The sequence below is a fragment of the Helianthus annuus genome, chromosome 8 (assembly GCF_002127325.2).
Source record: "Helianthus annuus cultivar XRQ/B chromosome 8, HanXRQr2.0-SUNRISE, whole genome shotgun sequence".
NCBI classification, from domain to species: domain Eukaryota; kingdom Viridiplantae; phylum Streptophyta; class Magnoliopsida; order Asterales; family Asteraceae; genus Helianthus; species Helianthus annuus.
The window spans coordinates 50,685,926-50,711,705 of NC_035440.2; the positions used below are offsets into that span (position 1 = coordinate 50,685,926).

The 25,780-nt window shown below is 37.4% G+C and overlaps 1 long non-coding RNA gene across 1 annotated transcript; it reads left to right on the forward strand.

Annotated features, from left to right (window-relative positions):
* Positions 1-24,174: 24,174 nt before the first annotated feature.
* Positions 24,175-25,027, forward strand: LOC118481118. The gene is made up of 2 exons (XR_004864453.1): positions 24,175-24,505; positions 24,588-25,027. It is a non-coding gene; the product is annotated as an uncharacterized LOC118481118 (long non-coding RNA).
* The last annotated feature ends 753 nt before the right edge of the window (positions 25,028-25,780 follow it).

Below are 25,780 nucleotides of genomic sequence, written 5' to 3' on the forward strand. Positions count from 1 at the left end.
TGATGCTATCGAGGTGACCCTTCGTTAGAGTGGGTGCCCCGAGCACTTTCGTACCACATGCGCTACGGGAGTTTTTCAATCGCAAGCACTCGACTGGTAGACGGACGAACGTAACAAACGTGGGATCTCCGCAGCTTACGCCCTCTCTTGGGATGACCTGAAAGAGCTCATGAAGAAAGAGTACTACCTTCCCCACGAAGTCCAGAAGCTCGAAGACGAATTTTGGAAAATCAAGCAAGTCGAAGGTGACAATACTGGCTACACCGCAAGGTTCAAACAGCTTAGCATAATCTGCCCAAGTCAAGTCAGCACTTCAGAAAAAGCCATCACGAAGTACATTCGCGGCTTGCTTGAATGTGTGGGCGATTTTTTCGAAGCTGCAAGACCCGCTACCATCGAAGAAACCTACCGCTTAGTCGCAGAAATCAACGACAAACGAGTCTTGGACGGATCCTTCTCTAAGAATCCTGTCAAACAAGCTCAACAAGCAATCGTCATCGATTCTTCTGACGATTCCTCCGACAATTCTACCGACAATTCTTCAGGAGAGTCCTCGAACGAATCCACTGACGACAATGTACCGTTTCAGGAAGCTTAGCCCAGCCGCAAACGAAAGACCATGAGCCCAAACTCTTCAACAACTGAACTGTCGCAAGCAGAACCTCTTCAAGCGATTCCAGTTCACTCGAAGCGCGACTACAATGGAACTCATCCCCTGTGTCTCATGAGTACGCATCATCACCCGCCAGAAGCTAACTGTCACTTTTGCGCAACTTGCAACTGGTATGGTCATCTTACCCAGCACAGCCGCACGGGGCCGCAGACTTGAGGAATTTCAGCAACAATCGCAGCCTCCGCAGAAGTCCTCCACAATGACATTAGTTATGCTTCCGATGTTGTTGTAATGATACGATTTTCGCCGTTAATTTCTTTTATATCTGTGGAACTTATTCTATTTCTCGACGCAATGTGGACTCTATTTATCTCTCGCTCTCCCTCGCACTCGCGCAAGGACTAAATGCTAGCACTATGTACTATATAATGCATTTTACCCCTATTATGCGTCCTTGAGATAAAGTATGATAAACGTGCAAGGATCAAATTAATCACGGGTGCACACGGGATTACTGTGATCAATGCACGGAGATCGTAATGAGTTTCAATGATGCGATAACGTTAAAAGCATGGTTAAGCATGGTGGATACCCCACTGGTACTTCCTATATATAAGCGTCTTGACCATGTCAACACAGTGTGACACCTATACACGAGGCAGAGGCGTGTGGTTGAAAGCACGGTGGATACGTCGCCGGTACTTCCTATATATAAGTGTTTCGCCATGCCAACCAATGTCTTGTGAAGAAAGTGCCATACAAATTGAACGTTATTAGACCAAGTATACTATATAATACTATTTTCGACACACTACACTACATCGCAAGGCGTAACAATCTCAATCGCAACTCAAAGCGTGTAATCGCTAGACTTCTCATTAGTCAACACGCTCGCAAACGCATTATTGCTAGAGTCTATCTCGCAATCTCAATCGCTTATAGTGTGTTCACTAAATGGCTTATTATGTGCATCGCGCTATCGCATATCGTGGGTATCGCTCTATCGCTTGTGTATCACTCTATCTCTTGTATATCGCTCTATCGCTTGTGTATTGCTCCATCGCTCATTGTGCATCGCTTAACGTTTATCGCCATCGCTATCGCCTACCGTTATTTATCTGTGTTATGTTAGCACACATGACCTCGCTTCACGACACGAAATTGATAGGGTTAAAACATGGTGGATACGTCGCTGGTACTTCCTATATATAAGTGTTTTAGCCATATCAGCAGATTTTCACGGAAAAAGGCCATGTGGGGCTAAATGTCAGTTAAGGCTTGTTGTGTCGTTTAATCTAATCAAATCGCATATTCCCATCGCTTGCAACGCATCGATCGTCGCTTATCGCTCGACGATTGTCGCTATCGCTCGTCGCTTATCGCTTTTCGCTTATTGTCGTCGTTTTCGCTTACTATGTTTATGTCTGTGTTGCGCCATCAAATATCGGGTATCGCTTATCGCACTCGCTCGTATCGCTAAACTTAGTTCAAAAACGAATTCATCGCTCAGTTTGCTCAATCCTTCTCTTACACTTGGTCCGACCATTTTTCGCTTGGACAGAGGGAATCGAAATCTATCAGTACTATGTCGACACACATGATACCGCCTCACGAGACGGAAGCCATATGGCTAAAACATGGTGGATACGCCGCTGGTACTTCCTATATATAAGTGTTTTAGCCATATTGTCGAACTTTCGTGAGAAAGTGCCATGCGAGGCCGACTTTAAATTTAAAATCTTTGATGTTATTTAAAACCTTTGTGTAAACAAAGCTTTTTGCCTACAAACTTTTTCTAAGAAGATTTAATCAAACCTTTGTACAAAAACGAGATTTCCTTGTAACGTTGGTGTGACAATCGACTCAAGTTAATGCCGCATGACGAGAAAATTTCGTAACACGAGTTTTAATCTAAAATCTTTTAGTAACCTAATAAAAATCCTCTCATGGAGTTGGTGCGAACATCGAAGCAGTTCACACCGCACTGTGGGAAGATTTTCATAAATAAGTTTTCTCCAACATTTCAAATTAATCAACTTTTCGACAATACAAAACACTTTTAATCGCTTTTCGTGTGTTGCCATCTTTTGTTATGCGAATCGCCTTACTCGCTACCATCGCGCGTCATCACTACGCTCTCGCTCGTCGAATTTCAACCGATAGCTCGCCTATTTTTGACGATTTTAATCACTACTCCCACTCGCATCGACCCTCGCAACCCTTCTTTGGATTAATTTCGGGAAGAAATTTCCTAAAGAAGGGGAGACTGTAACAACCCGCACGTTCGTGCGTTGTTACTGCTCGTTACGCTCGTTACGCCTAGCACCAGAGATTCGGATCATAATGTAACTATATCGAATACATCGCTACTTCGCAGTATTTTCGCATATTACGCATACTTTATCTCTATAACACATCTCATTACACGCACTAACGCTCACGATGACGTTGAGTGAGGACCTATTCTACCCTCCTCGATAGCCGGGATGCGTCGCAGAGTAACGCATATTCGAAAAGAAACCCGATTATTGTATCGCAACTTTGAAATGTGGACATTTATATGACCCTATGTGACTAATTATACTAAATATATGAATGTAGGTATGAAAAGGTGTGACCAAACTATCGCAACGCTTAACGATAGAAATGAAACATCGAAACGCAACTCGCCGGAGACCACCGATCGAGTGACTGATCGATCGGATGGCCACCCGATCGGATTGCCACCCGATCGGATTGCCACCTGATTGGACAGCCACCTGATCGGAAAGCCATGCGATCCATGGCACTCCATCACCCTTTCTCCTCTTCAACTATAAATAGCCCTTGTCACGTCACTGTTCAAGTGATGTGACAGCTCTCACTCGACCAGCATGCTTTGGGGCTATTTTCTCTCGATTTCTCGCGATTCTTGTAAGTATCTACCTCAAATCTTGTACTTCTATGATCTACATGCACTTCTTCATCATTTTCTCTTCTGAATCTTAACTTTTAACCATGAAATCAATGGATTTGAGGTGTTCCAGGATGATGTCAACATGGAGTTCTTATGAACTTCAGGTATTGGCCTCATTCCACCAAGAGCCACTCAGATCTGAAGGATTTCCACAAGAATAAACAACATTTTCGCATAGATCTACACATAATCATGGATAAAAGGATTGAAAGATGGATTTCCAACTTTCTTTCAACTCTTTTACACTCAATGCACTCAAAACCGATAGAATCGGAGCTCGATCTGATCCTCTACTCTTTCTTAGTGATGTGTCAGCTCAAGATCTGAATTCTATCTATGAGACAACCGATCTCGGGTTAAACACGAACCGTCGTCTCAAACAGCTGACCGACCGGACTAGGGTGATTCCTGCCTGATCGGGTCACCTGGGCGTTGATAAGGTTCTGTTGTTTGGCATGTTGTCATACCGTCTCGAGTAAACCGCAAAACTTTCAAAACAGTCAAGTGTCAAAGAAGATCCGGTCGTTGGGACGGATTGCCGTCCGATCGGATTGCCACCCGACCGGACAGCCGTCCTATTGGCTTGCACTTGGTCCCACACTTAAATTATATTTCAACTTCCTAAGAGTTTTGAACATCGAACAGATTGTCGTCCGATCGGATTGCCATCCGATCGAACGCCACCCGACCCTGTGATGTTTTGAACTTCATCACCTAAACAATTTTCAACATATTCAATGCATAGCCAGTTCCAAACGGATTGCCACCCAATCGGATTGCAATCCGATCGAGTGACAAACTGCTGTGAACTTGTTCTCTCTAAGTGTCCTACTAATCGGATCGTCACCCGATCGAGCAGCCGTTCGATCGATCGACCTGAAGGGTAGAGATGCTTCTCTATTTTCAGAATGCTACAACGAAAACTTCAAAAGGCAAGCCATCATACACAAACACATCCATACCAAACGAGGTGACAATCCAATCGAATGGCCATCCGATTGGATGACCATCCGAACGGATTGCCACCCGATCGACCGGCCATTCGATCGGATTGCCATTCGACGCTCAGTCACATCTCATCGTTTAACGCACTGTTCGACGCTTACGCTATCAATCTATAATCAGGCTAATCTCAGACGCGCTCCCTTCAATCCAACCAAGTTGTGTTTACTTGCTGAACACCGACTGTGAGTATACTCGAACCCTTTTTATCGCATTTTGGGTGTAACATACGTTCCTATCAATCAAAGTTATCAAAACGAATTAGTCAATCAAACTGTTTACCAACTGTTTATCACTTGCGAATAACTGTTATGCATATTTACACGAGATGCTAGCTACATATGTGTTAGGACTTATACTCGCGAGGTCCCGCCTTAACTAGTATAGTACTATAGCACTCAACGGGGGTCTAGTTAGGATGAATAGCAGTCGCAATCGCAGCTCGAATGACTTAGCTGGTAGTATCTATCTTATATGTATGTATTTGGTAATTCGCAGCACTTTTAATTATTTTACGCTACGCTATCAAAACTTGTATACTCGCCAATACTTTTGTATTGACGTTGTTTTAACGTATGTTGCAGGTTTAGTCGCAGTCTACATCAAATCAAGCTAGGAAGTCTAGAAACTCACCTAAAATCTAGGTTGTCGGATTTGTATTGTTTGGGAGAACATGAAATTCGTGACAGCTTATGTGATTGTAATTGTTTATTAGTATGGGATAATGAACGCATTAAATACTATCACAATTTAGTTGTTATGGATTCTCTTGAGCAATCTGATTCGCCTAGTGCCGCACCCTGATGATTTCGCCATCAGTTGAAGTGTGACATTTACACTTACTCGAATGCCCAATTTCATTCTTCATTCGTCAAATACTACGAAATTGGTTCTTCGGTAAAAGGATGCGGAGGGTTTGAGCGTCGGCAGGTTGCAGGTGAAGGATTTGAGCGTCGACGGTTGATTTTCGAGGGTTTGAATGTCTGATAGGGAATGGATAAAACCTAAAATAAAACAAATACATGAGTTAGCGATAAAAGATATCGAATGAGCATTCAGAGTGGTAAAGAATTGATGGTCTATTGAAAGGGCATTTGGAGTTTATTTTATTGTAATTTGTTTGGCAAAATTAATTTCTAGAATGTTAATATATTTTTTGTGTGGATTTTTAAAGGTTATTAGTATTTTTAAATAAAGGAATAAAATTAAAATAAATTAAAACTAAATTGAAAACGATATTAGGAAATGACTCGGGGAGGGGCTTTAAACCACACTATGCTAGTTAAATGGTGGGCTAGTTAAGTCAGACCATCCGTCCTTATTAGCTACTATATGAGTGTAGAACGGGCATATCATGTCAACCCGACCTATTAAGACCCGAACACGACAAGACATTAATCCGAAACAGGTAAAACGGACACGAACCTGATAATAAACAAGTTACACGAAAAGACCTGGTAAGACAAGGAAATTTTACCAACTTATCATACAACCTGTTAAGACACGAAACGACCTGTTAAGACATGAACACAACCTGTTACTACATGTTTGATATTTAGCCATTAACATGTATTGTATAATGGTCTTAAGTCTTAAGTCTTAACACGACCTGTTAAGACACGAAAACGATAAGACACGAACACGAAATAGGTAAACACGAACACGACACGAATTTTAACAGGTTTTATTGTGTCGACCTGTTATAAAAACAAAATCTGTTAAGGTTAAACACGAACCCTGTTAACTTCGTAGGTTCGTGTCGTGTTATCGTGTTCATGTCAGAATTACCAGCCATAAATGAGTGTATAATAGGACTTGTGAGTGGGATTGTGCATTTTACCAGTGTAGTATTGGCATTGTACTATATATATATATATATAGAAGGATCCGTTAGGAACCATCCTATATTGTGAGAACCGCGAGAACCAGTATGAACACATGGCATTTTTGTAATTATATTAAACTTTTCTAATAACACGCATACTTCTCACCGTCGTGTAACCCTAAGTTAGTTCCAGCGACCAGAATCGCCACCGTCTACGTTGGTCACGGCGACCAGAATCACCGTCGTGCTTCCTCACCACCATTACTCCCATCATTGTTCCTCCTGTAACCCTAATCACACCACACTCCTAAATGTTTCTGATGATTCTGATCGTGTTTCCCTAATTACAAATGGAATACTCGATTACGAATGGATGAAGAATATATGGTCTATGATTACGTTCTTACTGCAATAATATCGATTATAATACGAATTTTAGAGCACTAATTTTAATTATACGATGAATTTTTGAATATCAGATGGTGAAATCGATATGAAGAACGGTTTATGGTGTGTTGCTATCGATATGACAAAGACGAACTACTGATGTAATCGGGACGAAGACGAACTACTGAGAACTGCTGATGCCTGTGAACTGAGAATTGTTGATGCAATTCGAGTGTCGGACATGGTTTTTGTGTAAATACACCATCCTGCACATGTGCAACGGAAGACGAATATGTGAATGTTAAACAAAAAGGTTAGAAGCTGTTGATTATTTAGTAGTATTATTATTTTTTTAGTAATTAAATCTGAGTTTATGCACAAGTGAATTATTGTATTACTTTTTTTGTAAATAATGTAATCGGGATGAAGACGAACTACTGAGAACTGATGATTCCTGAGAATTGAGAATTGTTGATGCAATTCGAGTGTCGGACGTGATTTTTGTATAAATACACCATCTTGCACATGTGCAGCACTTTACCATTACCCTATAAATACACCATCCTGCACATGTGCAACACTTTACCATTACCATATAACCATCACTAATCATCTACATACTGCACATGTCAGCACGTTACCATTACCCTATAATCATCAACAATAATTTGTTCACGATATCAGTACAGGAGTAGATATCATGATGAGAGCTTGTGTAACACTCAATTTCCGCTAAATACTCAAGACAATACTTCAACATCGAATGCTACAGCACCCACAAATCTGGACCAACAACAATTACAATTTATACGATATGAGACTAAAGGTATTATACAAAAATAGTTTTTACATGCTTGATAACTCTATGTTCCTATATCAGTGCTTATTTATCATTGTTCATTGTTTATTTTTATTACATGCTTTATTACTCTATGTTATTATATCATTGTTTATTTAACATTTGCATGGCTACTCTATGTTCCTGTATCATTGTTTATATAAATTGTTCATTTTTTTTGTTTATCTGCTTGATCAATACAACGATCATGCACATGTGCGTTATGTTATTAACACCAATACTCGTTATCCGTAAATTGTTAACCATCATTAACATGAACATGCACATGTGCATTGCCAACATATAATGTGTATCTCATTACCAACATCCCATATTCAACACTAATAAGCATTAAACAAATCACTGTTTGTTTACATTCATTACTTCTATGTCTTATTATCACATGTGATTGTTGCTGATAATTATTTCACTGGCTAGAAAGACAAACTGAGAAAGTGGATTGGTCATCCAAGATTCGAGCTTATTCGTCATGGTAAATTTTTATTTACATGTTGTAGTACTGTTCTTCTTGCCCATTTTGGTCATTATGTTTTAAGTATTTCATATGACATAATTTCTGAAATATATACATAAATCATACGATTTTTGTCTTGATACAAGATCTTTATTACTTAAAAAAGTAATCATATTATATACACTGTTGCAGATGTCACAGAACCATTGCTAGTTGAGGTCGAACAGATATACCATCTTGCATGCCCCGATCACTGATTTTCTATTGTAAAGGTTCCATCCTCATCTTCATTGCATCTAGTAACTACAACAATTTGTTATGTCCATTTCACTTAATGCCTCCAAAAAATGATTATAACGGAACCTTAATGAATGTGTAATTCTTGACAGACAATAAAGACGAACGTGATTGGCACGCTAAATATGCTTGGTCTTGCAAAGAGAGTTGGCGCAAGGTTCAAAGATTGTTCTGTAATTTTAGAACTTTGGATTATCTTGGTATTTCAGATTCATGTTTATATATGATGTTAAACTTTCTCTTTATAGGATTTTGCTTACCTCAACCTCAGAGGTATACGGTGATCCTCTTGTGCATCCTCCACCTGAGACCTACTGAGGTAACGTCAACCCAATTGGTAAGCCCGCACCGTTCTTTATCTTCATCAATTATTGTTTGTTTGCATAATGTCCGCACCGTTTTCAACATGGAAACCATACCATCTAAAATTATCGATGCATAGTTTTTAATGTCATTATGTTTTAACTACATGTACTCCATTTTCAACACACCTGTTGTACATTGCAACGTATACATTATGCACATGTGCATTGCCAACATATACATGTATATCACATTACCAACACCCCATATTCATCACTAATAAGCATTAAACAAATCACTGTTTTTTTACATGCATTACTTTTATTTCCATACATTGCATAATTCTGCACATATGCATTATGTTGCCAACAATCCATAATCATCCATATAAACTGTTAACCATCAGTACATAATTATGCACATGTGCATCACATTACCAACACCCCATACTCATCACCAAAAAAAATGTTAAACATTTATACATTGTGCGTATACACACCATATACCATATTAGTCACAATTTTATATGCTTTTCTTTTTCTTTATACAGGAACAATTACGATTTATACACCTAATGGCACACCATATTGGATACCCGATGTTGATGCTGAATACATCCGTATTATAAACATTACGTTTAACAGTTGGTATGACATTGATTCCAATGATACTGACGAAGATGTTGATGATGATGCTAAAGATCCTGCATATATATATATATATATATATATATATATGAACCTGATCAACCTCGTAGACGTTCATCCAGGCGTCATAAATAATTCAACGATTCTTGATTATTCTATATATAATGATAAACAGTTTCTGAGCATTATTCTTTTTGTTTATAATCATTTTGCACTGTCTGTATACGTATTCATAGGTTATGATTGCGATCATGATACTTTGATATCAATTACTTATTAGACATAAGCGTATGTAATTTCATTATTGACCACCTAATATATATTACCAACATGGTTACTGTTTTGAAAATTGCACATGTGCATACATGTTTACTGTTTCAATTCACATGGTTATTGTTTCGAGCAATGCACATGTGCATACATGTTTAATGTTTCACTACATATTGTTATTGTTTCGAACAATGCACATGTGCATACATGTTTAACGTTTCACTACATATTGTTATTGTTTCGAGCAATGCACATGTGCATACATGAATATCTTAACTGCATATAATACGTTTTCCTTTACATATACTGATATGCATTGTGGTACCCCATACATAACAGGGTACCACATACGTAATATGATATGTTATATCAAACTTCGCACATGTGCAATACCAACATTTCCTCTACCAAACAACATAATACATCATATATTAACAAATATGATCATCCGTAATACGTTATACATTACAAATATACTTGAACAATCAAATATATTTTTAACCCATCAGCCACCATATAAGTCATCGTAAACGTCAAAATTCTTATATCAACCGTTATCGTAAAAATTACCCACATATTATCATCAAAAGACATCAAGACAACAAAAAACATTGTCTTTATGAATTGCATATCCACAAACTACCTACATATAACATTCGCATTAGTTCACAACCTCACACCTTCTGATTATCTTTCCATTTACTTACCATCTTCCAACATTCCTCCTTTTTCAACGCCTATTCGTCTATCATTTCCCTGATATTTTTCATCGGTCAACGTATTAATCAAATATGTCCTTGTTGTCAATCCATGAGCAGTTTCGAATATTTTTTTCCTGCATACATTACATATATTACATCAATTATTTCATGTATGCACATGTGCAGTAAACATATTACCAGTTTCGACTCAACCATTTTGGTGGCCTAAGACGAATTAGAAGCTTGTGGCCTTTTTCCCGAAAAAAAAAATAATTTGAGAAAAGCTTCTTTCGGCCGACGTAACAGTTAATGCACTTAGTTTCTAAAAAACATGTAAGTACTTATTGGATTCCACTGCAAGTAGTGCAAACGAATGTCCAGAAGTGTGTGCATACATATTGTGGTCCCTATTTAGTAAACAACATGAGATATATTAGGAATATTGGTAATAAAATTTTGTATATATGCCGATCTAGTACAATAAGACTCAACAAAAAGGCAATGAAACAAGTGGAAAATTACCAAACTGTTGCAGTTAATACACATCCTATTCTCTGGAAGTTTAAGCAGATTCCTTATGGCTTTCTCGTTTCTCTCTTCCTCTTTGAACCGACTCATCGTTTCCTAACTCTAATCCAAGCCCTAACTTCTGAAACAACTTCAAATCAACAATTCATACATACAGCAAATCATCAATGATAAAAAGAACACAATTTCTTCCACAATGAACTAAAACACCAACAAAAAATAATAAAATAATAAAAAATAAGATCAATAAACATAAATTATCATTGAATATATGCATTAGCATTAACTTTATCATCACCATATACACTATGCACATGTGCATCAACATAAATGACCTTGTTAACAAACTATGCATCAACTTTATTATCACTATATTAACTATGCACATGTGCATCAACATAAACGACCTTGTTAACAACCTATGCGTCAACTTTATCATCACCATATTAACTATGCACATGTGCATTAACATGACTGACAGTATCAACATGTAAGGTTTGCTTCAATCAAACAACCTAACCATTACCAACTTAAATTCTGTATTACCACCAAATATATTTAAAATCATTCAGTAACAAAACCTACATACAAAAAAAAACATACACATACCTACCACATTACAAGTCGGTGTATCACAATAATCACCTCGAATCCCTTAAACATCATATACATCAAACCATTTTCGCTAATTCAGATATGAAACTACAATTTAAAAGATCTAAATCGACAAATAAGCATCATGTTAACATATGAAAGTGCAAAAACAAATTGTATAAACTTACAAATTCACAGAACTGTGTAGCATCATGTTACGATGGTTTAATCTGATGTTTGAAGTCCAGGAGGATGAGGAGGCAGCTGATTTGTGCAATAATCTTCAATGATTATGTTATTATTGCCCTAATTTCGGATATATGATGAATATATGATCGATGATTCTTTTTTTATAGCCCTAATTTGAATATATGACGAATACATGATGAACTATAAGATCGAGATGACGAATTTTGGGGGATTTAGAGTGTGACGTGAACTGAGATGACGAATTGTGTAGAGATTGGATCCGGATGTGAACTGAATATAAAAGATGGTTTAATCTGATGTTTGAAGTCCAGGAGGAGGAGGAGGCAGCTGATTAAATTTTTATTACGTATTTACTGTAATGCCCCTTGTTCACGTTGGTTCTCGCGGTTCTCGCAATAAAGGTGGTTCTCGCATGAACCCTACCCTATATATATATATATATATATATATATATATATATATATATATTTAACGAATAACTTTCCCCCCTTAAATACTTACATCTCCCAAGGATTGAACCCTTCCACAAGAGATAATTCCTCTTGACCACTAGGCTATAACCTAAGTGGCACAAAAATATATATAGATTCTAAAACTGTAACAAAAATCTCAAATAAATTTTACTTTGAAAATTGTGACCCCTGCGAAACGTACACAAACCACACTACAATGAAATATTCCTCTTTGACAGAGTCGAGGTCATGGGCAGCCTATCAAGCTCAGCGCGCCATGTGACAATACTCGCCCCGATTATTCCCTCTCCCCAAAAAAAAACAAAGTCTGGTTTCTCGCGATTAAAAAAGTGCATCCTCCTTTTTATACTTTTAACCGTGAAATGCCGCGTCCCCTCTAGAGTCTAGGGTTGTTCATGAGCCGAGCCGAGTCAGGCCAAGCTTGGGCACAGTCGATTATAAACCGAGCTGGCTCGACCCAGCTCAAATTTGAAACCGAGCTGAAAATCTAAGCTCTGGCTTGGCTTGGTTTCAAACCGAGTTGGCTCAGCTCAACTTGGTTTGGCTTGATTCTAAAAAGAAAACTAATGCATAGCTCTAAAAATTCAGTAGTCTAAAAGTATTATTTACTAGTTCAAAAGAACATATTAAAAATAAGTTCAACCTAATACACTACAAGCCAAAATCAAGTTCGACAATTGAAAATAAGTTTTAAATTTCAATGAAATACAAAATCCGTTCATTAGCATGATAATCAACCGTCAAAGATGCCATTGATATCAAGTTATACTCCAAAATATATGTAAGTAATAATCATTTTTTTGTAATATATTATAATGTATATAAAAATAAAATTTATTACAAGTATAATAAATGTGAGCTAAGGCGAGCCGAGCTACCAAGCGAGCCAAACTGAGCAAATCCGTCTCGTTATGAGCTGAGCTAGGCTCACTTTCTAACCGAGTCGAGCCGGCTCGGCTTCGTTTCAAACTGAGCCATATCGAGCGAGCTTTTTCCAAACTAAATCCGAGCGAGCTCCGAGCCAGGAGCTTTTTGGACAACCCTACTAGAACCTACCCTCATCGATCTGGGGTCTCGGAAATCCTAACATCCCTCAATACCCGGATTAACTTGTTCAATTCCATAACCTCCGCCTACTACATGCCCATTTGTCTCTAATCCCAGCATAGTCTAACTACAGCATTCTCCATATTTTATAAATCGGCAATAGGGCAGCTTTTATATCATTCTAAGGAAAACAAGGCAATGAGCCTTGCTGGCAAAGAGTCTCAACCTATCAAGACCTCGACCGAAAACATGATACACAGCCTATGCCCGAGCACCCCTTTAACCATCTTCCCAAATCGATGTCACATAGGTTCAGCTCTTACGCAACACAAAAAACCTGTTTCCACGGACCCTTTGAGTAAGCTTTACCAGAATAGGATTCCACCCTCTTAAACTACTATGGATAGCCCAACTTGAAACGCCACCACCATTTCCGAGCATGGATATGTTTGTATCCCTAAGAGAACCTAGAGCAAGACCCCCAAAATCCATAGGAGACGACACATTTTGCGCTGCAAGTAGCTTAGATTTCTCATCATTCCCACCCCAAAAAGTCATTCTTAACGCCTTTAATTTATTTAATACTTGAACCGATGTACGTTATAGCTAGAAGTAATACGTCAGCAAGGCGCACAACATTGATTTTAGAGGAGTTATTCGCCTACCAAACAATAAGTGCTTCACCTTCCAAAGAGATAAACGTTGCAGGAAGTTTTTAATTATCGGGTCCCAATTCTTGACCACGTTCATATTTGTACCCACCGGTCTAACAAGTAACACGTGGTTAAAAACCGATGTTCTAGTATGTTTAAGTTTATGTTTTACATAACTTTTAGTTTTGAATAGCCTACTTTTGATTGGAATTGTGTTTTGTAGGTCTAACGGAGTTTAAGGAGCTATTCGAGAGCTTTACGGAGCATCGGGGAGCGAACGAGATCAACCAGGAATGCGAAACAAAGAAATCAGAAAAACAAGTCTTAGAGAGGTAGTCGCTGATGCCCTACTTGCTAGCCGGAGACGCCCTCCAGAAAACCCCGTCGGGTGGATTTGTTCGCAGACAGCTTTTTAGGCCGTCGGGAGTATTTTGACGAACCACGGGTCGTCGCCGACGCCATCCTGGGCCATCGCTGACGCCTCTTCTGTGTGTATGATGCTAATTTGTTGGTTTGAATGTTATGACCGAGTTATAAAGCCGTTTTTGGGTCTTGAAAAGGAGTTACGCATTTTTTGAGTGGGGGACATCATCTCCTTCACCTCTAACCTTCCTCTAACCTCTCTAACCCTAACCGAACCTCCATCATCTCTAACCCTCACCCATTCCACCATCATCTTCATCCATCTACACTCACCTTCAAAACCTTAACTCTAACCATCATCATTCCTCCAAGACTCAAGATCATGGCTCCGTGTTCACATCATCATCCGGTGATTGCGTTCCTTCAACCATGAGCTGCTAGTCTCCTCGGGTTCACCCCGATGTAGATTGTTGTAAGATTTTCCAGGGTTTATACATTTATGTTTAGTTTGATTTTGTGACAAGTTGTTTAGTATTTGAAACCTTTGATAATTGTCTTGCATTTATTTCGAATTCGTAAATTGTCGAGTGATGATAAAAATTGACTTTGCGAAATAGTTATGTGCAATTATGCCTTATCTTAGGTTAGGATTTACATGTTCTTGGTAAAGAAGTGCATTGCGGTCCGTTGTCTATGACATTGATAGCTTTTGGCACCTAAGCCACGTGATACTAAATTTGTTAATCACTATATGCAATTGAATCATGTTAAAACGTGTAGAAACCCTAGGTTTTGCAATTATCGAACCGGGTGTGATCATTGTTCCCAATTCTTGCTTTCAATCAAGTAATATAGTTTTTTGCAATAATTAACGTAATCAATTCTTTTATAGTTAATAGCAACTTGTCGGTTTACGCAGACACCTTTTTCAACCAACCAAACAAACAAACAAAATTAGCAAGCTTCCTAATTACTTTGTACATTTATGTAAATAGTTTAAATAAATCAAAGTAGTGTGATACTGACCACATGTTCTTCATGGATACGATACTCGACTTTCCCTAGCTACCTAGGTTAATTGGGTTTTTGACTGATCGGGACAACATGGTCTGTCAAAATGGCGTCGTTGTCGGGGAGCTAGTGCACTTAGTGTTTCATTTCTTGTTCGATTTGTTCATATTGAGTAGTTTTTTTTAGAAAAAGTTAGATTTAGTATTTAGTTTTCTTTCTTATATTTCTTGGATTATACTTTGGGCAGTCGAGCTTGTCTGTACATTTACATGTTTTGCAGGCACCTTCTTTTATTATGAATTGGGTAGATGATGACCCGTGTGAATGTTGCGGGAGCCAAGAACATCTATTGCAGGAATGCTCTGTGCTATATGAGAAGGTTCAAGCATACAAGGATTGGAAAGACTCCCTCATCGGATGGTACGGATATGGGAGGGCGGATTATGAAGATCTCAAAGGTCCATCCTCACATTATCCATAGGTTAAACCACCACCACCAAATTATCAAGAATACTACTATTCAGAGATGGATTACCACTATGAGCAAGAGCGGGGTTACAACAACTATGAACCCGAATTGCCACATTTCTCAAGTTATGGGAGGAGTATGATGATTACTATCATGAATACCCTCAATTGGCATACGAGGAGCCTCAAGATTCAATAATTTCCAAGCTTGATGCAATTATGATTGCAATAAAAGATTCAAAGAATAAGATAAAGCTTGATATAAAGAAGGAGTTCGAGGTGCGAGACAAGTCGCACGAGGCATTGGTAAAGCAAGTGGGTCAACTAGCCGAAGAACTGGCTCAACTTAGACGAGACCAAGAGGTGTTGGCTAATGGTACCATCGTTGATGGTGATGCGGTGGAAGAGGTTATGGATCTTCCAGAGCAAGAAACTGAATGTTTGAACCGAATTGAAGACATACCACAGCAAAATGAGTCAGAGCGGAAAGAAGCCCAAGTTCATCTCTATCCTTTACCCATGTTTATTACTCCAACCAACAATGTTGGGGATGAGGGGCCGGTGATAAGGGTTCGTAAGGTGGCATTGCAAGACATTGGACAATTTGTTAAGAAACGACCCCAAAATTGTGCAATATGTATGCCGAGTAAAAGAAAAAAAAGAGTGGATTCGACATGCCAACTACCGAGCGTACGTTGGAAACTCGGTAGGCAAATGTTCACTTAGACCACCATGAGAGGCAAATCAGGTATGACTGTTGTATTTTTGTATTATTATTCGTTTTATTTTTATTTTATCCGTTTTCTTAGATAAATGAATGTTGTGGGTGTGTTCCCTATATAACCCTCACGAAACCTACTCGTCCTCACAAGCCATCGGGAGGTTTAAAGGGCTTGCGTGCATGTGCTAAATGCCGTCATGATTCCTACAAAAGTGAGTTAGGATTCTTGTTGTTGTAAAATATTTTTCCACAAAATCAAAGTGAAATAACGAATAACTTGGTAAATCTTTTATAAAAAAGGTAAAAATGGATTAGCTAACGGGTGTTGATTTTTGTGAGAAGCTTGCTTCTACACGTTTGTTGAGACTTGTAGGTAATTTCATGTTCATGTAGACGACCATTTGCATGAAGGATCGAGGAGCACATGAAAAATGAACAAGCCAGGTGCATACGTTTCTTTTTCTTTGATTATTAGTTAGTAAATAAGTGGATTGTATTTTGTACATTATTGACCGGCGTGAAATTTGGGAGGTTGGTCGTGTCACATCCCTTATGCATTTTAAAAGCTCTCATTCCTACACATTTAGGACAATGTTAACCTCAAGTGTGGGGATGGGGAGAAAAAAGTTATATTTTGACCTGTTCATTTAAACACTACACATTGAGTACAATGTTGACCTCAAGTGTGGGGATGGGGGAAAATTTTTCAAAATGTCCTTGTTTGAGCAATCTAAAAAGCACAAGTAACTAAGTCAATGAGGGATGGCACAACACATTTGGTCTTTTGTCATGGTCAAGTTTGAATTAGTAACATGACGGGTATTTAGCGGGTGGTTATTTGGGAATAATCCACTTAAGAAACTAATATATTATGCATATCACATATCACATATCATATCCTTTGTACGTGAGACTTTGAGCCATTTTTACACATCATAGATATATATATTTCTTTGTTGTGAGATTTTGAGCCAATTTTACACATCATATATATATATATATATATATATATATATATATATATATATATATATATATATATATATATATATATATATATCTTTGTTTGAGTGGGCCATTAGTCGCGTACTGTAGAACTTGCAACTTTTGATGCGTTTGGGACCATAGACCGAATACGAGCACAAGAATGATTAAGGCATTAGTTAAACATTTTCTCTTTACACCATTTATCTTATCATTACCCAAAATCAATCCTTTAGTCGCCAACTTTGAGCCTAAACCTTTCGTTTGACCAACCCATTTAGCCTTTAACCGTTAAACCTTTTATTTTTAACCCGTGTGATGAAAATTCGATTTTAGGACTAGTTTGTTTTGTATAGTTTCGGTTTATATTTGAAAAAAAAAATCAAAAATTCAGAAAATATCATGAAAAAGAGCAGAAAATTGTTGAGAAAAAGCACAAAAAGATGTGTGATAGTTTGTTGAATAAAAGTCGAAAGCTTTTGCCTCTTAGCTTATTGATTCATAGTTAGTCGTGTTAGAGTAGTTAGTTTTCTAATAAAAATTGAGTTTTCGTCAACTTAGCCACTTTGAAATATCCTATTCCACACCCTTAGCCTAGCCCCTTTACACCCCTTTTAAAGACCTTTTGAATTGTGCTTAGTATTTGTGTTCAGTGGTGGAGAATGATTGAGTTGCAAGCCTAAACGGGTACGTGTTCTAATCGGGTTTGAGTGATTACTTCAAAAGTGCTAATGCATCATTGATTAGCCAATTTTTAAACCGAGTGGAGAGAACACTATGAGGAATGTGTATTATTTGTTAGTTTCAAGGTGGGTTAATCTTGGGTAACCATATTTATGTGATTAATCGCTTTACCGCTAATTATTCCGACAATTGTAAAAAGTGTGAACCGGGCATGACATTAGACCTTAGCTTAAGTCTCAAGAATGGGAAGTGTGTTTTTCGTTCGACCCACGTGAAAGTGAAAAACAAATTTGCTTGAGAGCAAGCAAAAGACAAGTGTGGGGATGTGATGCGTGGTCGAAAACCGGTGTTCTAGTATGTTTAAGTTTATGTTTTTACATAACTTTTAGTTTCGAGTAGCCTACTTTTGATTGGAATTGTGTTTTTTAGGTCTAACGGAGTTTAAGGAGCTATTCGGGAGCTTTATGGAGCATCGGGGAGCGAACGAGATCAACCGGGAACACAAAACAAAGAAATCAGAAAAACAGGTTTTAGAGAGGTAGTCACTGACGCCCTATTTGCTAGTCGGCGACGCCCTTCAGAAAACCCCGTCGGGTGGATATGTTCGTAGACAGCTTTTTAGGCTGTCGGGAGCATTTTGACGAACCACAGGCCGTCGCCGACTCCTCTTCTGTATGTATGATGCTGATTTGTTGGTTTGAATGTTATGAACGAGTTATATAGCCATTTTTTGGGTCTTGAAACGGAGTTACACATTTTTTGAGTGGGGGACGTCATCTCCTTCACCTCTAACCTCTCTAACCCTAACCGAACCTCCACCATCTCTAACCCTCACCCATTCCACCATCATCATCCACCATCATCTTCATCCATCCACACTCACCATAAAAACCCTAACTCTAACCTTCATTATTCCTCCAAGACTCAAGATCATGGCTTCGTGTTCGCATCATCATCCGGTGACCGCGTTCCTTCAACCATGAGCGGCTAGTCTCCTCAGGTTCACCCCGGTGTAGATTGTTGCAAGATTTTCTAGGGTTTATACATTTATGTTTAGTTTGATTTTGTGACAAGTTATTTAGTATTTGAAACCTTTGATAATTGTCTTGCATTTGTTTTGAATTCGTAAATTGTCGAGTGATGGTAAAATTTGACTTTGCGAAATGGTTATGTGCAATTATGCCTTATCTTAGGTTAGGATTTATATGTTCTTGATAAAGAAGTGCATTTGTAACACCCCGAAAAATATAAAACGTTATATGAGAAATTATAGAGTATAAATAATCGGGAAAAAAAATTACTAACTAGAAACTTTTAACCTAGTTAGTTAATAGACTAGAAATAGCTTATGAGGTGATTAAAAGCTACTAAACTACATGTGGAACAAAATAGAGGGACCTTAGTTGTTAAAATCTGAAACTTGATTAAAAATAAACCAAACACCCCCAAAAGAGGGTGCCTGATCGTACAAGAACCACAGGGGGCGATCCCCACTCTCTCAAAAACCCTAACCTCACAAAATTGATCAATTGAAGGCTAATACTTGTTCCAAATCGAAGTCTGAGCTTAGATTATTGATCCTCATAGCAAGGGGGTTATAAGGTATGTAAAATTTGTTGAAAATCTCCTACTTGAAATTCTCATGAAGTTGGGAATTCTGAAATTTGTGAATGCATGTTGGTTATTTGGTTTGATTAGGGATGATACAGTGTCTAGGAGTAAAAACCTAGACAACAACATGTGAAATTATGGCTAATTCCTGAAATTCTCATGAACACCATGAAAATGATTCATGGGTTTTGTGGAAAATTAGTAAACACTAGGGTTTAGAAGGATTATTCTAGTGTGATTTGGTTATAGAAAGCAATTTCTGAAATTATGATGTCTAAAAGTTACATGAAAGCTTTATTGATGAATAAGTTTAGCTAAATAGCAAACTATGAACTTGAAATATGAATGATATAAGATTCTGCCCATTAGGTGTTCGCATAAATGCCTCAAAGAAGACTTAAATTTGAAAATTTGAGTTAAACCGTATGATTGTGATATCTAGGCAAAATATGCGAATTGTGAATTAAAAGGAGTTCTAAACGTGTTTCCGTTGAACTCAATAGGAAAGGATACCGGAGCTCCAAGTGGACAAGCCGGTGGCGAATTGCGTTCGAAGGGAGTGCACTAAAGGTATGTAACTTGACCCGTTACATTTATTAGGTTTGATGATTCTAATGTATAATTGAATCTTTGAATAAGAGTTGTTTTGAATTAAGCGATGAAGTCGTATATTGATTGATTGATTAAATTAGGTTGGTACTCGTTGGTAGTCATCATAGAGGAGGATTCCTTAGACGAGCCAAACGGGTCAAATAATCAAGTAAAACATGATTAAGGCTCCGGAATATGATGGATTGTTCTTTGATATTGCTTAATATATAACATATTTGAATTACTAGAATTTGATGTAGTGGTTTGTTAGAAAAGTAAATTCCAAGAGTTGGGTTTGAGTGAAATGAACAAAACAAACAAGACATGGAATTTCCAGGTACTACCGTAAATTACGGTAGTACCGTAATTTACGGTAAAGATCATATATGTTACGGCGTGGGTCTCCTGGGTTACGGTGACCAAACATTTCCAGGTCTCACCGTAAATTACGGTGATACCGTAATTTACGGTGGATCCAGAATAACTTTTATATTTTTGTTATTTCTAATGTGATGTTAAACCTTGGGATTATATTATATAACAACGTTAAAACTAATGATTTTAACGGTTTTGATCATAGGTAATTTGGTAGATCTTACGGGTGGCGATCAAGTGATTAAATGAAGAACCGAACACTCCATTTTGAAGCTTCCGCAATGTTTTAGATCTTTTGAAGTCTTTGTGTATGGGTTGTAAACACATGTTAAACAAATTTTTAAATGCTTTAACTTAGTCATTAGTTGACTAAGGTCTTTATTACTTATGAACTTCGTTAATCAAAGTCATGTACTTAAACTATATTTTGTTAAAAATCAAGGGTAAAATTTAGGTTGTTACAAGTGCATTGCAGTCCGTTGTCTATGACATTGATAGCTTTTGGCACCTAAGCCACGTGATACTAAATTCGTTAATCAATATATGCAACTAAATCAAGTTAAAACGTATAGGAACCCTAGGTTTTGCAATTATCGAATCGGGTGTGATCCTTGTTCCCAATTCTTGTTTTCAATCAAGTAATCCGGTTTTTGCAATAATTAATGTAATCAATTCTTTTATAGTTAATAGTAACTTGTCAGTTTACCCCGACACCTTTTTCAACCAACCAAACAAACAAAGAAAATTAGCAAGCTTCATAAGTATTTTGTACACTTGTTTGTAAATAGTTTAGACAATCAAACAACTAGTGTGATACTGACCACATGCTCTTCGTGGATACGATACTTGACTTACCCTGGCTACCTAGGTTAATTGGGTTTTTAACTGGTCGGGACGACACGGTCTGTCACCAAGATGAGTAAAAGGGAGATTACCAACCTTGCAACGAAAAAGATTCGCCATCCGGTTAACCTCCACACTGCCCACCCCTATCTCTATCAAACTACATTCGGCTAAGTTCACTTTGAGACAGGAAACAAAGTAAAAACACCTAAGAATTCGCTTTAGATTCTTAGCATTTTCTTTTGTCCACTCTGCCAAGCAAATCACGTCGTCGGTATACAAAAAATGCGATACTGATGGCCCGCTCCCTGTGAGACGAATACCCCGGAAAAGCCCCTGATCACATGCGCGTCTCATCATGATCAAAAAATCCTCCATGGCAAGAATAAAATAAGGGAGACAATGGACACCCTGACGCAACCCCCTACAATTATCGAATTCACTGGTGGGGGACCCATTAATTAAAACGAATGCACGCACCATCGACACCAAGACCTGAATCCACCTCCTCCACTTTCCCGGAAAATGCATGAGATCCAAAACATAATCAACAAAACCCCAATTTAGAGAATCGTAAGGTTTGTCGATGTCCTACTTTAAAAACCATACCTTTATTTTTTTATTTCCTCATCTAAGCAATGGTTTCATAAATATAAGAGGGCCATCTAAAATACTCTGATCCGATTGTGAGGCCAAAGACCCCATCGCCACCTTCAACCTGCTTCCTGATACTTTAGAAATAACCTTGTTGATATACCCCACAAGGCTAATTTGTCTAAATTCTGAGTTAACAAGCGGGTCATTGACTTTTGGAATGAGAGCTATAAAAGCCTAGAAAATGCAAGGACGAAACTCCTCTTGAAAAAAGAACTCAGTAAACAAATTTAAAAAAAAATCAGCCTTCAACCCATCCCAAAATATAGTTAATGATAATTTGACCACTTTAACGGCAACCGCTAACTTAATGAAACTATAAGATTTTTCAACGAGTAAACTGCCAAAATGGTCCCTGAGGTTTGGTTACTTTTGTCACTTTAGTCCAAAAGTCAAACTTTTTGAATCTGGGTCCCTATGGTTTTAATTTTGTTAACATTTTCATCCAAAAGCAAAATATAGTTAGATTTTTCAGTTAACATCAAGTTTTTTTTTTCTTTTCCCTCCCTTCTAACGAAGGGCAAAATGGTCAAAGTTTTTTAATTTGTTATAATAAAACGTTAAAATACCATTTTGCCCTTTTTTAAAAGAGAGGAAAAAGACAAAAAAAACTGGATGCTAACTAAAAAATTTGACCAGATTTTGATTTTGGATGAAAATGACAACAAAATTGAAACCACAAGGACTCATATTCAAAATGTTTAAGTTTTGAAAAAAAGTGACAAAAGTGACCAAACCTCAGGGACTATTTTGACAGTTTACTCTTTTTCAATTGATGTTGGCAGTAACCAAGCAATATCAATAGTAATTGTGAGCCATTAGTAGAAACTTGCAAACAACATGAACTACGCTCATCAGTAGGAACTACCATTGGTAGTAACCACCAATGATAATAATCTGCAAGAGGGAATTTCTTATTGTTGAGCGCCATCAACAATAACTTATCAACAACTAAATGCTCAACCCTGACTCATCAGTATAAACATAAGGATAAAAATATATGTTTTTTTTTGGTAATTTTAAGTTGTTTTTGTTTTATTTATAAATATACTTTCAAATAAAAGAGTAGGTTAAGATGATTGAAATACTCTTATGTGCTTTGTACATGACCAAACTTAATGGATAATTTGTACATGATCAAACTTAATGGATAATTTTAACTAGGTTAGTGTTAAAGGACATATAGTGCAATGTTTTTAATACGTAAATGATGATTCTTGTAATTTCAAAAGGTAAAAGGGCGTTCATTGCAATTTGGTATAATTCCCTCCGTAATGGCACGTGATATGTCGCTGTAGATGGTCATAGCGCCTGGTAACACCATTACAGTCGGCAATATGGGGTGGAAATTTTGATTCTCGGCGAAAAATATCCCGCCATGCCCCTTCCTCATCCACTCACACACATATATCATACATATGTATGTATAATTGAAAGGGTTTTATAACCCCCTTACCACTACACCATCTTCTGATATAACCCCGTGAAGTCCCATCTTGCACTTGTGGCCCCACTTGTCCCATAACCCTCACCAAAAGACTTTATGGGGCTTTAAGACTACACATGACCTAAACATAAACGACGAAAAATGTAATTTGCCCTTTTATCTATATTATGGATTTCTAATGATGATTGACGTATTTTTAGTGTATATTTGATATATAATGTGGTTTTATCTTATTAATATTTGACTCAATCCAGACCTGTAAAATATAATATTTAGTGATAGACAACCGACCAACAAAAACTTCCACCCGACCACCGCTATACTATTTAAACTTGGGTAAATTACACTTTTCGTCCTTTATGTTTGTACCGGATTACAATGGATACACTTTAACTTCAATAAGTACAGTCACAGTCCTTTATTTGGAAAACTCAGTACACCTTTCGTCCTTTAGCAGTAACCAAGTTAATTTTAAACGTTAAATGATGTCACGTGGACCCCATATAAGAGCATTTATGTCCTTTCACACCTGATCATTCCCCTTTATAAATGTCCTCTCTCTCACAACTCTCTTTTCTTTCTCTCTCTCAATTCCATATCTCTCTTTAGAAAAATCAAGAACCAGATGTTTAAACCCTAGAATCAAACCCATCATTTAAACAACCACTATCCACACAACCAAATTTTAACTTACTGAATCCTCTAGCATCGTTTACTTCTTCAACTTTCGAATCTCCTTCTAATGACAAATCCAAACCAAATCTTAGATCTCCTTCAAACCTACAAGAAAATCAATGGGATAGTCGTTTAAAACAACTGACCAGATTGACCTCTTAAAAGAGCAACACAAGATTCTATCCGAGGAGATGGCATTCCATTTAAGCGCTCTAAAACGATTGTCACTCCAAAAGACTCTGAACGCGAATTTGTAAATGTAATAAATAAATCAAATCTTTCATCAGCTTTAACTGGTGCTTATATACCGATGAGAATCACTTTATAGTTATAACCTACAGGCCGAGATTGCTAGATTGTAGGAACAAATCAAACTGAAGAATGATGAAATCAAACAGCTAGAAGACAAAATTGCTAGCTCTGTTGTATCTTCTCATCGTAGTATGGATGGAGTTGAACAAATGCGAGTAAGTGCTACCACTTTCCTGATCTTCTCCCCAATAACTCCAATCTCACCTCTTCAACCCCCAAAAGTCTCAAATTTGAAACCCTCGTTCACCCTCTTCAACCCTTGAAACCGTCAACAATTAGACCTGTGTCAACAAGTTTTGAATGAAGAAATCAGAGATGATGGTAGTAGATTATAGAGATGCGACGATGGTGGCGTTTCACTGGGTATGAAGTTTGTGGCGGCGGTGGTTGTAGTTGATGCGTAGATCTGGTGCTTCAATGGATGTATTTTTTTTTGTTTTATTGGTGGTGATTAAATTATTTTTGTTGACGGGTAGATCTGGTGCTTCATTGGTGATGTGTGGTGGTTAAATTATATTTGTTTTATTTATTAAAATTTTTTAAAGTAAAAAACTAAATGACCCTTGAGTGACCAAAGTTAACTGAAAAATTTAACCTAATTAGTGGTAAAGGACGAAAAGTGTAATGAGTTTTCCAAATAAAGGATTGTGACCGGAGTTATTGAAGTTAAAGGCTATACATTGCAATTCAATACAAACATAAAAGATGAAAAGTGTAATTTACCCTTTAAACTTTGAAGTTTAGAAAGGGACTATACTATTTAAACTTTAAAAGTTTAGAAAGGGATGAAGTAAAAGGGAAAAGTGCAGTTTACTCAATTGGTAACTAGAGATAAAATTCGAAATTTTATATCTGATTTTTATCAAACCATAAAAATTACTTACCTAATCTAAAAAAAAGAAATTATAAATATAAATTTTATGGTCACGAAACAATGTGATGAATCAATATATCTCTTATACAAAAACCAACGTAAAGGTTTGACAAGCAATGAAGAGTCGTGTCTATTCGAAACAACATTCATAAACCAAAACCAATACGTTGCATTTTTTTACGGAACCATCATGACTATTCCTGTTACATCCTCTGGTGAGTATAAATAGGGTTGGCGGGGGTCATTGTAAACAAGTTCATTCATACCGAATCGTTAAAACGAAGTCTTTTTTTAATTGTCCGTGTCATCTTGATTCACATGTTTATTGATCTGATTTGAGGGTCATCG